Raw genomic sequence first — 13,906 nt, 5'->3', positions numbered from 1 at the left:
AAAGCAATAAAAATTGCTCTAAATATGTATGATTGATTGGTGTGGGAGAAATAAGCTTTATACCATCTTGTGATGTGGAAGTAATAAAAGCGACGGACTACATAATAAAGGTTCATATCACAAGGGGCAATATAAAGTGACGTTCTTTTGCATTGAGATTTTATGCATCCAACCATAAAAGCGCATGGCAACCTCTGCTTCCCTCTGCGAAGGGCCTATCCTTTATTATTATCTTCTACCTTATGCAAGAGTCATGGTGATCTTCACCTTTTCTTTTTCATTTTATCCTTTGGCAAGCTCACCATGTTGGAAAGAACATGATACATATATATATATATATATATCTAATTGGATGTAGGGGAGCATGAACCATTATTGTTGACATTACCCTTGAGGTAAAAGGTTGTGGGGCAAAACTATAAGCCCCTATCTTTCTCTGTGTCCGATTAAAACTCCGTAACCACAAGTATTGCGTGAGTGTTAGCAATTATGGAGGACTAAATGATAGTTGAGTATGTGGACTTGCTTTTTAGCTCTAACATAGACTCTTTCCGATGTTATGATAAATTGCAATTGCTTCAATGACTGAGATTATAGTTTGTCGGAGCCTGTCGGTGTCAAAACCGGCGGATCTCGGGTAGGGGATCCCGAACTGTGCGTCTAGGCCGGATGGTAACAGGAGGCAGGGAACACAATGTTTTACCTAGGTTCGGGCCCTCTTGATGGAGGTAAAACCCTACGTCCTGCTTGATTAATATTGATGATATGGGTAGTACAAGAGTAGATCTACCACGAGATCGGAGAGGCTAAACCCTAGAAGCTAGCCTATGGTATGATTGTATGTTGTAGTTGTTGTGTCCTACGGACTAAAACCCTCCGGTTTATATAGACATCAGAGAGGGTTAGGGTTACACAAGGTCGGTTACAAAGGAGGATATATCCATATCCGTATTGCCTAGCTTGCCTTCCATGCCAAGTAGAGTACCATCCGGACACGAGACGAAGTGTTCAATCTTGTATCTTCATAGTCCAACAGTCCGGCCAAAGGATATAGTCCGGCTGTTCTGAGACCCCCTAATCCAGGACTCCCTCAGTAGCCCCTGAACCAGGCTTCAATGACAATGAGTCCGGCGCGCAGTATTGTCTTCGACATTGCAAGGCGGGTTCCTCCTCCGAATACACCACGGAAGAATTTGAATACAAGGATAGTGTCCGACCCTGCAAAATAAGTTCCACATACCACCGTAGAGAGAATAATATTTTCGCAAATCCAATTTGCTGACTTGTTTTGACAGCATGACGTTATGTCATGGCCCGGTGATTATTCGAACCGTTTCCTTTAACTAGCCCCGCACATAACGCGATGCAGTTTTTTGACACGTCTTGTCAAAGCAGAGATCGTGTCCCCTTATTACGGGATTCTCATCAATACGGGCGTGGGTAACCCAACCGCGCCATCGATTACGGCGCTTGTAGGATAAGCGAGTTTTACCAGGCTAGTGGGGGGCGCATAGTTTCGTCCGCCCATATAAAGGGATAAGGATTCACCTTTTCATCCACGCCTTCTTCCTCCTTTGCTCATTCATTTTCGCACACTCGAGCTCTAGCGCCCAAGTCCGCACTTCCCACCTCAACCTTCTCCAACCATGTCAGGAGCGGGAGGCAGGTGGATGGTCTCCTCCGTCACAGATGGAGACATCAAGAAGCTGCGCGGAGCCGGATACTTAGCCGCGAATATCGCGCATCGGCTGCCCGCTGTGGGGCAGATCGTCCCTACCCCGGAACCTCATGAGAGGGTAGTTTTCCTCCACCACTTCCTCTGCGGACTGGGGTTTCCCCTCCATCCATTCGTCCATGGTCTCATGTTCTACTGCGGGCTGGACTTTCATGATTTGGCCCCGAACTTCGTCCTCAACATTTCGGCGTTCATCGTCATGTGTGAGGCTTTCCTCCGCATCCGGCCCCACTTCGGCCTGTGGTTAAAGATCTTCAATATCAAGCCGAAGGTGGTACGAGGCCAACAAGCAGAATGCGGCGGAGCCATGGTGGGCAAGATGCCCAATGTTATATGGCTTGAAGGCTCCTTTGTGAAGACAATAAAGGGATGGCAATCGGCATGGTTCTACATCACCGAGCCGCGCGACGCCAAATGGGCGACAGCCCCCGAGTTTCGATCCGAATTCCCTACACGGCTCACTTCCTGGAAAGAGAAGGGCTTGTCGTGGGGTTCATCGGTGGAGCTGGATGGACTCCAAAAATGTATCCAGAGTATGGCAAGCAAGAAGCTCAAGCTTGTCAACATAGTCTAGGTTATGCTCATCCGCCGTATCCTCCCGTGTCAACAACGGGATTTTAACTTGTGGGAGTTCGACCCGGCCCCGCACCAGACTCTGAGCGAGCTCTTTGATGCGACGCACAAGGACGTCTGGAAGGTGATGTTCAAGGGCGCCGAGGTCCCTCCTTCTCTCGCCGAGGACCGCGGACTAAGCGCAAAGCGCCTAGCGCGTTCAGTGAGTTTAATACGTCCCGTAGGACATTTATTTCCCCTAGCTTAATCATGCGTGGGGTCTAATCTCCATGCCTTTGACAGGACTGGGTGGAGACGTCGGGGCAGATTAACTGTCCGACCCCTTTGCCCGAAGACACTGCGGGCGCTCTCCTGACGGAGATGCTGACTCCGGCTCCTTACAAGGTGCCGGAGAAGACCAAGAAGGCCAAGGGAATCCGAAAGAGTTCCCGATGCCAGGTGTTATCGGACTCATCGTCCGATAACTCTGCGGCACACTCCTCCCCCGAAGATGAGGAGGAAGAAGAAGATGCTCCCCCTCCAGGCAGGGGAGACAAGAAAAGGAAGGCCGTCCCAACTGGGGGGCCGAAGGCTCCAAGAAGGGAAGGACTCTCCTTCTGGACAGCTCCACCGCCGCCGATGAACACGAAGACGAGTGGTTGCCCAGGGCCAAGCCCCTGGGGAGATCGTAAGTATTCGGATACCAGAGTAACTAATAGCATTCCTTTGTCGCACTGCTTTCCCTAACGTCGAACATAATTATGCAGGCCGCCACGAGCCAGTATCGATGTATCATCGGACGGCTCCCTGGGCTCGTCGGACATGGATAGCGATCCAGTCCCGACCGCCACCTCCCCTCATCCTGCTGACGACGCCGAGGTGCTGTCTCAAGAGGCACCGGGTCAAGGGGAGACAGTCCTGGAGGCGCCTCAAGGCGACCTTCCGGACTCCGGGAGTCGAGGGGACGGGGCCCCTGAGAGCTCCGAGTCCGGCCCTCAGCCGAACACCGCGCCGGAACCTCCAGTGGTTCCGGGCTCGGGCAGGCGGCCTCCTTCCAAGAGGGGCAAGATGCCTGTGCCGGTGACCTCTGTCCATCCAGAGGCGCCAGACAATCTGCTGGAAGCGCTTCGCAACGCTTCCATCGACGAGGAGCACCGTACTATTATGAGTGCGGTGGTCCAGAAGGTTCAGTCCGCCAAGAGCGGATTGACTGAAGCCTGTGCCAGCCTTCTAACATGCTTTGAGGTAAGTGTTTTTTTAAAATACTAGGAAACATGCCCGTGCGTTGCAACGGGAGAAACAATTCACCCACATGACCATGTAAATTGTGACACAATATTCAATCGACTAAGATGAACTCAAAAGAAAAAATGAGCAAAGCTAGAGTATTAACATACATCTCCAGTGACGAGATTAATTGTGCAAAGCAAAAAAAGGAGAGCAAGGTATCAACAGACTTAGCTTGATGCCACATCAATTCACATGTTCGAAGTTTGATCCTCAAATGGACCAATCTTGAAAATATTTTTTTGTTGAATAAATATGAACCGAAGGAACCCAACATATAAAATAATTCCAAGCAATTAAGAATCTACAATTGACACGTGATCGTGGTGCTAATAGTAGAATGAACATTTTTCTTAAAAAAAATTAGAACCAACGATATTAAATGGTTAACTTCTCGCTTCTGAGGTGATGGAACTGGGTCTTCTCATAATGTTCAAGTACATCCTTACCTTCTCATCTAGGACCTGAAAGCTGAAAAGAAGCAAAAAAGAAAGTCAAATTTGTGGTCACTGAAAATATTTACAATGTAAACCAAATATATAGTCTTCCCACGACTACCTTATCAGAGAACTTGTATATATTTGAAGGTGTGTCTAGAAGACAATTAATTAAGTCTAATGGTGGATAGCATTTTTATTAGAGAAGTTGTTTTTTCGGTTAGCAACTAATAAAAAATGCATCCTATGCTCCAAATGGAATGTAAATGCTGCATTTTGGAGGAAACGACATTCCAAACATGTTAAGAAACATGAATATAAGCGAAATCCCGGAAATTATTAAAGATGATTTTACCCTTCTTGGAAGCAAGATAAGTTCGTTCGGATGTAGTCAAATTCATTTACTGTCCAACATTATAGTGTTACTAACATGTTTACACTATTAACTAAAATGCTAACTGAGTGGCAACTATTTTGTACCTGTAGTTGGGTTTTCTGGAGCTCACTGATGACAAGGAGCAACACATGTGACAGAAGGAGGGGGCAGGGAGTTTAGTTCATGATAAGCATTCGAAAAACAGTCTTTGATGTATATACGCAAGAGATTGAAATTTACAATGTTTAAGGATGGTAATTCCAAAAGGAGTAAGAATTCTCCTTGAAACCAGAAACATATGGAGAAAATGAGAGCTACACAGAATTTCCATGGTCAACCATTGAGAAGTTTAACGCATGAAAAGACTGCAGTACATCTACAGAAGATCTCCATTGATCACGGGGAGTATAACGCCCTCGATGCGGCTATATCTCCCACGTGTCGAAGCACGACTTAGAGGCATAACCGCATTGAAAGCAATGTCGCAAGTAAGGTAATCTTCACACAACCCATGTAATACATAAGGGAAAAGAATACATAGTTGGCTTACAATCGCCACTTCACACAATACATGAATAAAGCATTACATCATCCAAATACAATCAAGGTCCGACTACGGAACCAAAATAAAAGAAGAACCCCAAATGCGACAAGGTCCCCGATCGACCCCAACTGGGCTCCACTACTGATCAACTAGAACAAAACAACACAAAGGACAAGATCTTCATCGAGCTCCTCCTTAAGCTTGGTTGCGTCATCTGCACGGTTCAATGACACCTGCAAACTGGTTTTGGAAGTATCTGTGAGTCACGGGGACTCAGCAATCTCACACCCTCGCGATCAAGACTATTTAAGCTTATGGGTAAAGTAAAAGGTATGAGGTGGAGCTGCAGCAAGCGACTAGCATATATGGTGGCTAAACATACGCAAATGAGAGCAAGAAGAGAAGGCAAGGCACGGTCGATAAAACTATGATCAAGAAGTGATCCTAGAACAACCTATGTCAAGCATAACTCCAACACCGTGTTCACTTCCCGAACTTCGCCGGAAAGAGACCATCACGGTTACACACGCGGTTGATGCATTTTAATTAAGGTCAACTTCAGGTTTTCTACAACCGGACGTTAACAAATTCCCATCTGCCCATAACCGCGGGCACAACTTTTGAAAGTTCAAACCCTGCAAGGGTGTCCCAACTTATTCCATAACAAGCTCTCACGGTCAACGAAGGATATTCCTTCTAGCGGGAAGACCCAATCAGGCTCGGAATCCCGGTTACAAGACATTTCGACAATAGTAAAACAAGACCAGCAAAGCCACCCAGATGTGCCGACAAATCCTGATAGGAGCTGCACATATCTCGTTCTCAGGGCACACCGGATGAGCAAGACGTCGGGTGGGCCAGCCCAGAGTTGCCCCTGGTAGCTCCGGACATCGCTCAGTTTGGACCAACACTCAGAGGAGCACTGGCCCGGGGGTTTAAAATAAAGATGACCCTTGAGTCTGCAGAACCCAAGGGAAAGAAAAAGGCTAGGTGGCGAATGGTAAAACCAATGTTGGGCCATGCTGGAGGCGTTTTATTCAAGGCGAACTGTCAAGGGGTTCCCATTATAACCCAACCGCGTAAGGAACGCAAAATCCGAAAACATAACACCGATATGACGGAAACTAGGGCGGCAAGAGTGGAACAAAACACCAGGCATAAGGCCGAGCCTTCCACCCTTTACCAAGTATATAGATGCATTAATTAAATAAGAGATATTGTGATATCCCAACAAAATATCCATATTCCAACATGGAACAAGCTCCAAACTTCACCTGCAACTAACAACGCTATAAGAGGGGCTGAGCAAAGCGGTAACATAGCCAAACAACAGTTTGCTAAGACAAGGTGTGTTAGAGGCTTGGCTCAACAATATGGGAGGCATGATAAGCAAGTGGTAGGTATCGTAGTATAGGCATAGCAAAACAGCGAGCAATTAGCAAGCAAAGATAGAAGTGATTTCAAGGGTATGGTCATCTTGCCTGAAATCCCGCAAGAAAGAAGAACGAGTCCATGAAGAAGACAAACGGACGTTGTCGAACGAATCCTCACAACACGACGTTACCGGATTACCGAGACGAAGTACACCGGAAAGAAAGCAAACAACATAGTAAACAACCACCACATAAGCATGGCACGATGCACAACCAAGTATGATGCATGTCCGATTTAAATATGCATGGCATGGCAAAGTGCACAAACAAAACTACAAGTTAAGTGAGGCTCAATATGCAACTCTCCGTTGCATATTGAAGAAAAAAACCACATGAGTTATTTAGTTCTCTCGTTTAGGTACCCAACGATATTAAATGTTGATTAACATGGCAAGAGGTGAAGCAAAAGATGACTACCTAACTAGGCAAGTTTAAAAGAGGCCGGAAATAACAAACAACAATTCCGGTAAATCCCCATATGCATTTAGCAATTTGGTGCAACAACAATTTTAAACATTTTAAATGTTGTTATCATGATGCGGATGACAAGTGCAAGTTTATGGAAGTTTTAAAGCAATGTTGGCATGAGCATTATCAAGCATTTGTCACCGTGGTGGAAAGAAAGGGTGCCACGACGAAGAATCCGAAAATGATGCCACGGCACCATATCGGTTTCGGTAGCTCACGGAGATACCGGTGCAAAAGGAAAAGTGATGGAAGCGTGTCATGCAAGGATGGTGGGGTGCTCCCGAAAACCGGGTGTCCCACATGATGGTGGCAAGGCAAAAGAGGGGCTTCGTGCAACGAACAACTCCGACACGGAGCAAACACAGGCATATCATACACCACACATGCATTCATCCACAGGCGTCGTCTGGGCGTTTTACCTTTGAAGCGTGCGGTTTTGCGGCGGTTCGAGTTCGTAGTGGAAGTAGTGGTACTCGCAGATCGTAGTGGAAGTAGAGGTTCACGAGTCGAAGAGGAAGTAGTCGTCCATGTTCGAGGAGCGGTAGTGGTACATGACCGTCATCGAACTTGGCGTCACATCGTGTAGTCGTACACATTCCGTAGATGTTCATGTCATCGGTGTCGTGGTACTTGGGGTCTTCGGACTTGCCGGTCCCGTTCTTGCGACAGTCGTAGTGGAAGTAGTAGTGCTATCGTTCATCTGTGATCATCGGGACGGTAGTGGAAGTAGAGGCACACGACGTCTTGTCGAAAATCATGGCGGCGGTAGTTGTACACATGTTGTAGTCGAACTTGATGGAACCAATGTCCTCGAGGGTAGTCGTGGTACTCGTCACATTCCAGAACCGAAGTGGTACTTGGCAATATCCGGGATGGTCTTGGCGTTTCGGTGCGGTGTAGTGGTACATGTCAACGGTCATCGTGGTACTACGTTCCGGTCCTGTAGTCGTACTAGGCATCGATGGACCTTCGAGGGACTTGCGTATCCGAAGGGGTACTTGGCGATCGACGGACGTCGTGGTACTTGATGGTCAGGGTCTTGGCGTATCCAAAATGGTCGTCGGTGGTGGAACTTGGCGAACCCGGGGGGTATGCCTTGGCACAGTTGCGCGAAGCGAAGAAGTTGAACTAGGTGGAAAATGATCCCGTGCTCACACAACAACGAAGACACACGGGGCGCTGGACGCACACGCGTGGTGGAGGCCTCGTACAGGAAGTTCAGAGCAGGCAAAGGTTGCAGGGGCCGACTGCAAAGGCAGAGCAGCAGCATGGCGATGAGCCCACGGCGGCTACCATGGATCCGACGGCCAAAGTTTGAAGGTGAGCAGGGGAAGGCAAAAGGAAGGGGAGGCCAATCAGGATGTGGACGTGCAGCATGCGTCTCAGGCTCGTACATGAGACAAAGATGGCCGGGTTTGTTGGCGCGAGACGAGGGAAGGGGAACTCGCGGTGGCCGCGCACTGCAGCAGAAGAAGCGAAGGGAGGCGCGACAGAGGCGATGGAGGGCCGGAGCAGAGCCAGGAGGAGGAGGTTGCGGGCGACCGACTGCGGGGCTTGAGCTCCCTGCAACATCCAGGGTGAGGAAGGAGGCGCGAGCCGAGGGCGAGGGAGAAGGTCGAGGCCGGCGCTGGTCGACCTGAACGGTAGCAGCGGCTTCGGTTGGGACCGCGCGGCCGAAGGCGAGGCTGCAGGGGTGCGCGGGCGTCGGGGCTGCGCAACGGCCATGGATGGGCGGCGGCGTGGGCACGCAGGAGATGAAGGAGGCGAGAGGCGAGAGGGGTGGCGCAAGGCGGCGGTGCTCGTTGGTGCTGGGGTGCTCAGATCGAGCGAGTGGCAGCGGGCGTTGGTGCGAGTGCGGCGCTGCGGGAGGGAGAGGGCGATCGAGCGAGAGGCTCGCTAGGTTAGAAGGGATCGGGCACTATTGGGCCTTAGGAGGCCGGCCCAGTAGAGGGAGAGATTCGCCTAGGGAGTCCGGCGGCTCGTTGGGCTGCAGAAAGGATGGGCCTGGACTCTCTTCTCCCTCTCTCTCTTTAGAAATTATCTCTTTAGCAGAAAAGAAAAATAGAGAGAGGAAAAGAAAAAGAGGGTTAGGGAAGGATTTTGCGCATGGAGCTAATTTTCCCGAACTCACAAAAATATGCTCGTTTCGAGAAAAATAGAAAAAGCCAGATCAAACAAAAGAATTCAAACTCATTTGAATTTAATTCAAATGGGTTTGAACTGGGATGAGGTTTTAGGAGTGTCCAAAAATGTTGATAATTTAGGTGGAGCTCTGGAAAATGAAGAAAGGATATATGGCAAAGTTAGAGACCAAGAGTTGTGATAACAAAGGCATTGGGATTTTGCAAGTGTGTTATGGTGAATTTCAAATTAAAAAAATATTTAATATAGCTTCCTAATATCGGGAGGATATGTGTTATAAAGAGAACTCACCATGTGAATTACCTCGATTTAAATGGATCAAAGATCCATGCCATTTATTTAGTTGAGTTAAAAAATGACATGATGACATGATGACATGATGCAATGCAAAAATAAAAGGGCAGGCACAAATGAAACACACGGCGAAACCCAGAATATATGGAGGTCTTCTCAAGCATCGGTCTCGGGGCGTCACAGGGAGGCACAACCAACGTACTGCTAAATGATAATATGCACTAAATAAAAGTTAGTAGAATATGATTTTGGTTTCACATCCATTTTGTAAAACAGCGGCTCCTGCCATCAAATGCTGATGGGGAGACTCTAGCATGTGAATGTCATTACTTTCTTCCTTAATAGCTACACAAAATGTGTAACATATGAATAGGGGTAGGTTCTACAGCGAGACAACCCAACAGGAACATCTAGCCTACAAACATGTTAGTAACCAGATAAATATAGCTACTGAAACATATTATTATTTTCAGTCAACTTACATATATAGGGTGTAGTGTTTTTCCCCACCCCATCTTTACTAAAATGAAGCCAACAAAATAAGTTCAGGTCTATGTGAATGAACACACAGCCACACACATCAGGAAGCTACCTACATACTGACAAAAAATACCAGCCGCATTTCCCTAGCTACTAAGCACTGGTACACAGGATTTATCTCATCACTGATATGAAAATTTATGCTTCTAGTGAGTGATACTGCTCGACAGGGTCTTTGCTCGGCTCGAACCAATAAATGGAGGTGCCAAACTAAATGGGATTTAACATAAAAGTAAAACAATGTCGTACCTAAGAATCAGTGACCAAAGACCGTTGGCCGGATGGAGATGGAGTAGCACCAATTCCCAAACATCTACAAATCCGCTGCTTTGATCTGAAGGTATTTTCTAATTTTTAGAAGTAGAAATCGCATGAAAAGTCACCTAAAAAGGAGCAGCATAGGAACTTATAGCAAAAGCTGAAGGCATGGCAATTCTGGGCAGCATTCATGGTGCTGTTGGAACAACATGTGAGTGCAAGCATGATATTGAAGGTGCTATGCCGTTGCATCTATTTAATAAAATGTGCAAAGCTAATTAACCTTGAAAGATCCGCTTGTTGAGTTCATCCTCTACATATCTATACACGCAATTTATTCAGGTAAAAATCCATTTTCTTTAACACTGAAAGAATCATAAAAATTGATTGACTTAAATGTAGTATCACAACGATAAAACGGATCTGACGAGAAAGAGGAAAGGAGGATCACTTTGCTTACCTGACGAAGACGTACAATGAACCATGCGTCGGCACGTTGGCCATGGCCTTGTGTAGGCCGGCGACACGGATCTGCGTTCCCACTACCACATACAGGTCGGAGCTCTCCCGTCGCGTCACTGGTGGGGCTTACGTTGTTGGCCTGCTCATAAGAATGATTTCTTCAGTTCATAAAATAATTGGCTTCAGTAGACAAAATAATCAATTTATCAATTATCTTATAAAGTTAATACCAACCAATCAGTATTGTTATCTCGTTGCTCCAACTTTTTAATCTACGCCATGATGATATTCTTATAGAAGGCTTTAGATTGCAGCTTCTGTAGGCAGTAACAACACCAATAATCACAAAAACAAGCAGGAGAGCACCGGTTGCGATTTCCAAAACAATAAGCCAAAGTCGGTTGCTGCACTTTATCATGCTTATGCTCAGAAGCGGGACAATCAAATCCCTTTAAATTAGCAGCTGTAGACGCACCTAACACATGAGTACATCTCAGTAGATGGAAGTTTAAGATGATCTTAGGCCACTACAAAGTGCTAGTTATACAGTAACTATTCCCTAGTATAACACATATTGGTGCTGCACGAGTTTCAACATAAGATTTTGCATCAGTATCAAAACTATCCTCTGTAGCTTATATGGGTAACTTGGTAGGAGTATTAGTTAGTAGTCATCACAGATTGGAAGGAGGTCTACAACAATACCTTGCTCTGAAGTGTATTTGAGTTTCACTCGCTCCCTTCCGATCCTCCCGAGGAGAGGCACTCCTCACGCGGGAGACCAGTGCCCTCGCACAGCTGCACCCCTGTCGCACCCTTCCTTGTTCCCCGTTCTTCTTCTCCTACCTCCCCTCCTCCCTGGATCCTCCTCTGTCTCTTTTTTCTATCAGAAAAATCGAAGCCCCGCCATGACCTTGAAGATCTCCCTGCCAGCCATGGAGGCCCGCCTCCACCTGCAAGTACTTCGCGCCGCCGCGCCGGATCCCTCCTTCTCCCGCGCCCACCGGATCCCGCCGCCGTTGTTCTGCATCAAGCAGGCGCGTCGTCCCCAGCCGCCTGAGCCATCACGTTGACCTGATTCAGAAGCGGCGCTCGACCGCCGCAGCGGAGGCGGCGAGAGGGCAGAGGTGCGGTGGTGGCCGGCGGGCAGGTTTGAGGTCGGCCACAGCGGTGAGTGGTGCGGCGGGGGGAGGGATTTGGCTCGGCCAGGCGTGGAGGCAGATGCGTATGGGGCTGTTTGGATTGCAGCCCTCAGCTGCCGATCCAAAATTTTGGTCGTTGACTAGGCTTGGCATTCTGTTTGAATGGGCACCAATTTTTTGGTGCGCCCAGCCCACCTCAACTCCTCCAGTTTAGTTTCACGTCAAATCATTGGCAAGTCTGGGGCGGCCAATTCTTACGCCAATTATTTGGCTTGCCAAGATTGGCAGGGCGTACACAGGCGAAAACCAAACAGCCCCTATAATTTTCCAGCGAATGGTTTTTTCCTTTTGCAGATTATGTTGGATCGCGGGTTGAATACATAAAATCATAAGAACTTTTTCGCAAAAACGTGCGCGACGGTGAACCCGGAGACTCAATCCGTGCTTTATTATTATTAGGGAAAGATAGAAAAAATATTACCGCATAGACAGTAGCCCCTGATGCTATGTTCGGTGTTCACAAAGAAAAGCCGAACAAATGATCAAATAATATCGTAGAAGTCTAATATAAGTATGTCAATATGCGTATGCAGGCCTCGCTGCTGGCATCCGCCGCACTGACTACGGAGGTTGCCGTACTGAAGCAGGACCTCGAGGGGTCCAAGAAAGAGCTCGGCCTTACCAGGAGGCAGCTCTAGGAGAACAAGGGTAAGTAATACCCTGTCTATAGATATGTATATATAAAAGAAGACGCGATTGCAAAATGACAGGATCATCCTATATTTGCCAGGGGCCACGACCCAGGTGGCGACCCTGAAGCAAGTGCTAACCAAGGCCGAAGATAAAGCGGCCAAGGAGCGCACCGAGCGGGGAAAACAAGAGGCTCGTGTGGGCGAGGTGCAGCAAGAGCTCCAGGCTCTCGTGACGAAGCACGAGGCGTTGGAGCTTGACTCGAAGACGCAAGAGTCTGAGCTTGCCGCGGTCCTCGAGAGCGCAAAGAGTGCCAAGGCCGAAGCCCAAAAGGCCCTCCAGGAGATCGACGCAATGAAGAAGATAGCGGCGGGTAAGGCATTCTATATGCAGAGCAAGCATGTAAAAGTAAATTACCGATTACTTATCCAAATTCAGAGCTCTCCAAGAGCATTCGCAGATTTGCCCCGCAGCGTGTCGGACGCCGCACAATTTTACCAGGCCGAGGAGGGAAGCTCAACGGAGAAGCTATTATGGTCTCAATATACTGGGACCGAACACCCGATGCCTCTGAGCGACCAGCTAAAGCAGCTGGTCGAGCTGCACAAGGCGGCTGTCGGTGTCAAAACCGGCGGATCTCGGGTAGGGGGTCCCGAACTGTGCGTCTAGGCCAGATGGTAACAGGAGGCAAGGGACACGAAGTTTTACCCAGGTTCGGGCTCTCTCGTTGGAGGTAAAACCCTACGTCCTGCTTGATTAATATTGATGATATGGGTAGTACAAGAGTAGATCTACCACGAGATCGGAGAGGCTAAACCCTAGAAGCTAGCCTATGGTATGATTGTTGTTGGGTATGTTGTCCTATGGACTAAAACCCTCCGGTTTATATAGACACGGAGAGGGTTAGGGTTACACAAAGTCGGTTACAATGATAGGGGATCTACATATCCGTATCGCCAAGCTTGCCTTCCACGCCAAGGAAAGTCCCTTCCGGACACGGGACGAAGTCTTCAATCTCGTATCTTCATAGTCCAGGAGTCCGGCTGAAGGTATAGTCCGGCTATCCGAACACCCCCTAATCCAGGACTCCCTCAGTAGCCCCTGAACCAGGCTTCAATGATGACGAGTCCGGCGCGCAGATTGTCTTCGGCATTGCAAGGCGGGTTCCTCCTCCAAGTACTTCATAGAAGATCTTGAACACAAAGATAGTGTCCGGCTCTGCAAAATAAGTTTCCACATATTGCCATAGAGAGAATAATATTTACACAAATCTAATCTGTTGACGTATTCCGTAGTGTGATACACCACGACCAAGCCTTTAACCGAGTCGTTTTATTATCCCACCTCGACGCGTCATGCGAGGCGGTTTCCTTGGCACGTCTTGTTAAAGCAGAGATCGTGTCCCCTTATTCCGGGATTCTCATCAATACGGACGTGGGTAACCCAACCGCGCCATTGATTACGGCGCTTGGAGATAAGCGAGTTTTACCAGGCTGGTGGGGACACGTAGTTGCGTCCACCCATATAAGGGTATAAGGATCCACCT

At 48.0% G+C, this 13,906-nt stretch overlaps 1 long non-coding RNA gene across 1 annotated transcript; it reads right to left on the bottom strand.

The window, feature by feature from the left end:
• Positions 1–4,906: 4,906 nt before the first annotated feature.
• On the bottom strand, positions 4,907–11,780 carry LOC147973231 (uncharacterized). The gene is made up of 4 exons (XR_015603621.1): positions 11,234–11,780; positions 10,527–10,667; positions 10,058–10,142; positions 4,907–5,171 (listed from the first exon to the last, which is right to left on the bottom strand). It is a non-coding gene; the product is annotated as an uncharacterized LOC147973231 (long non-coding RNA).
• Positions 11,781–13,906: the final 2,126 nt, after the last annotated feature.

Source organism: Triticum urartu, chromosome 5A (assembly GCF_056163025.1).
Source record: "Triticum urartu cultivar PI428250 chromosome 5A, HENAU_Tu73, whole genome shotgun sequence".
In the NCBI taxonomy this organism is placed as follows: Eukaryota; Viridiplantae; Streptophyta; class Magnoliopsida; order Poales; family Poaceae; genus Triticum; species Triticum urartu.
This window is presented reverse-complemented; position numbering and strand designations above follow the sequence as displayed.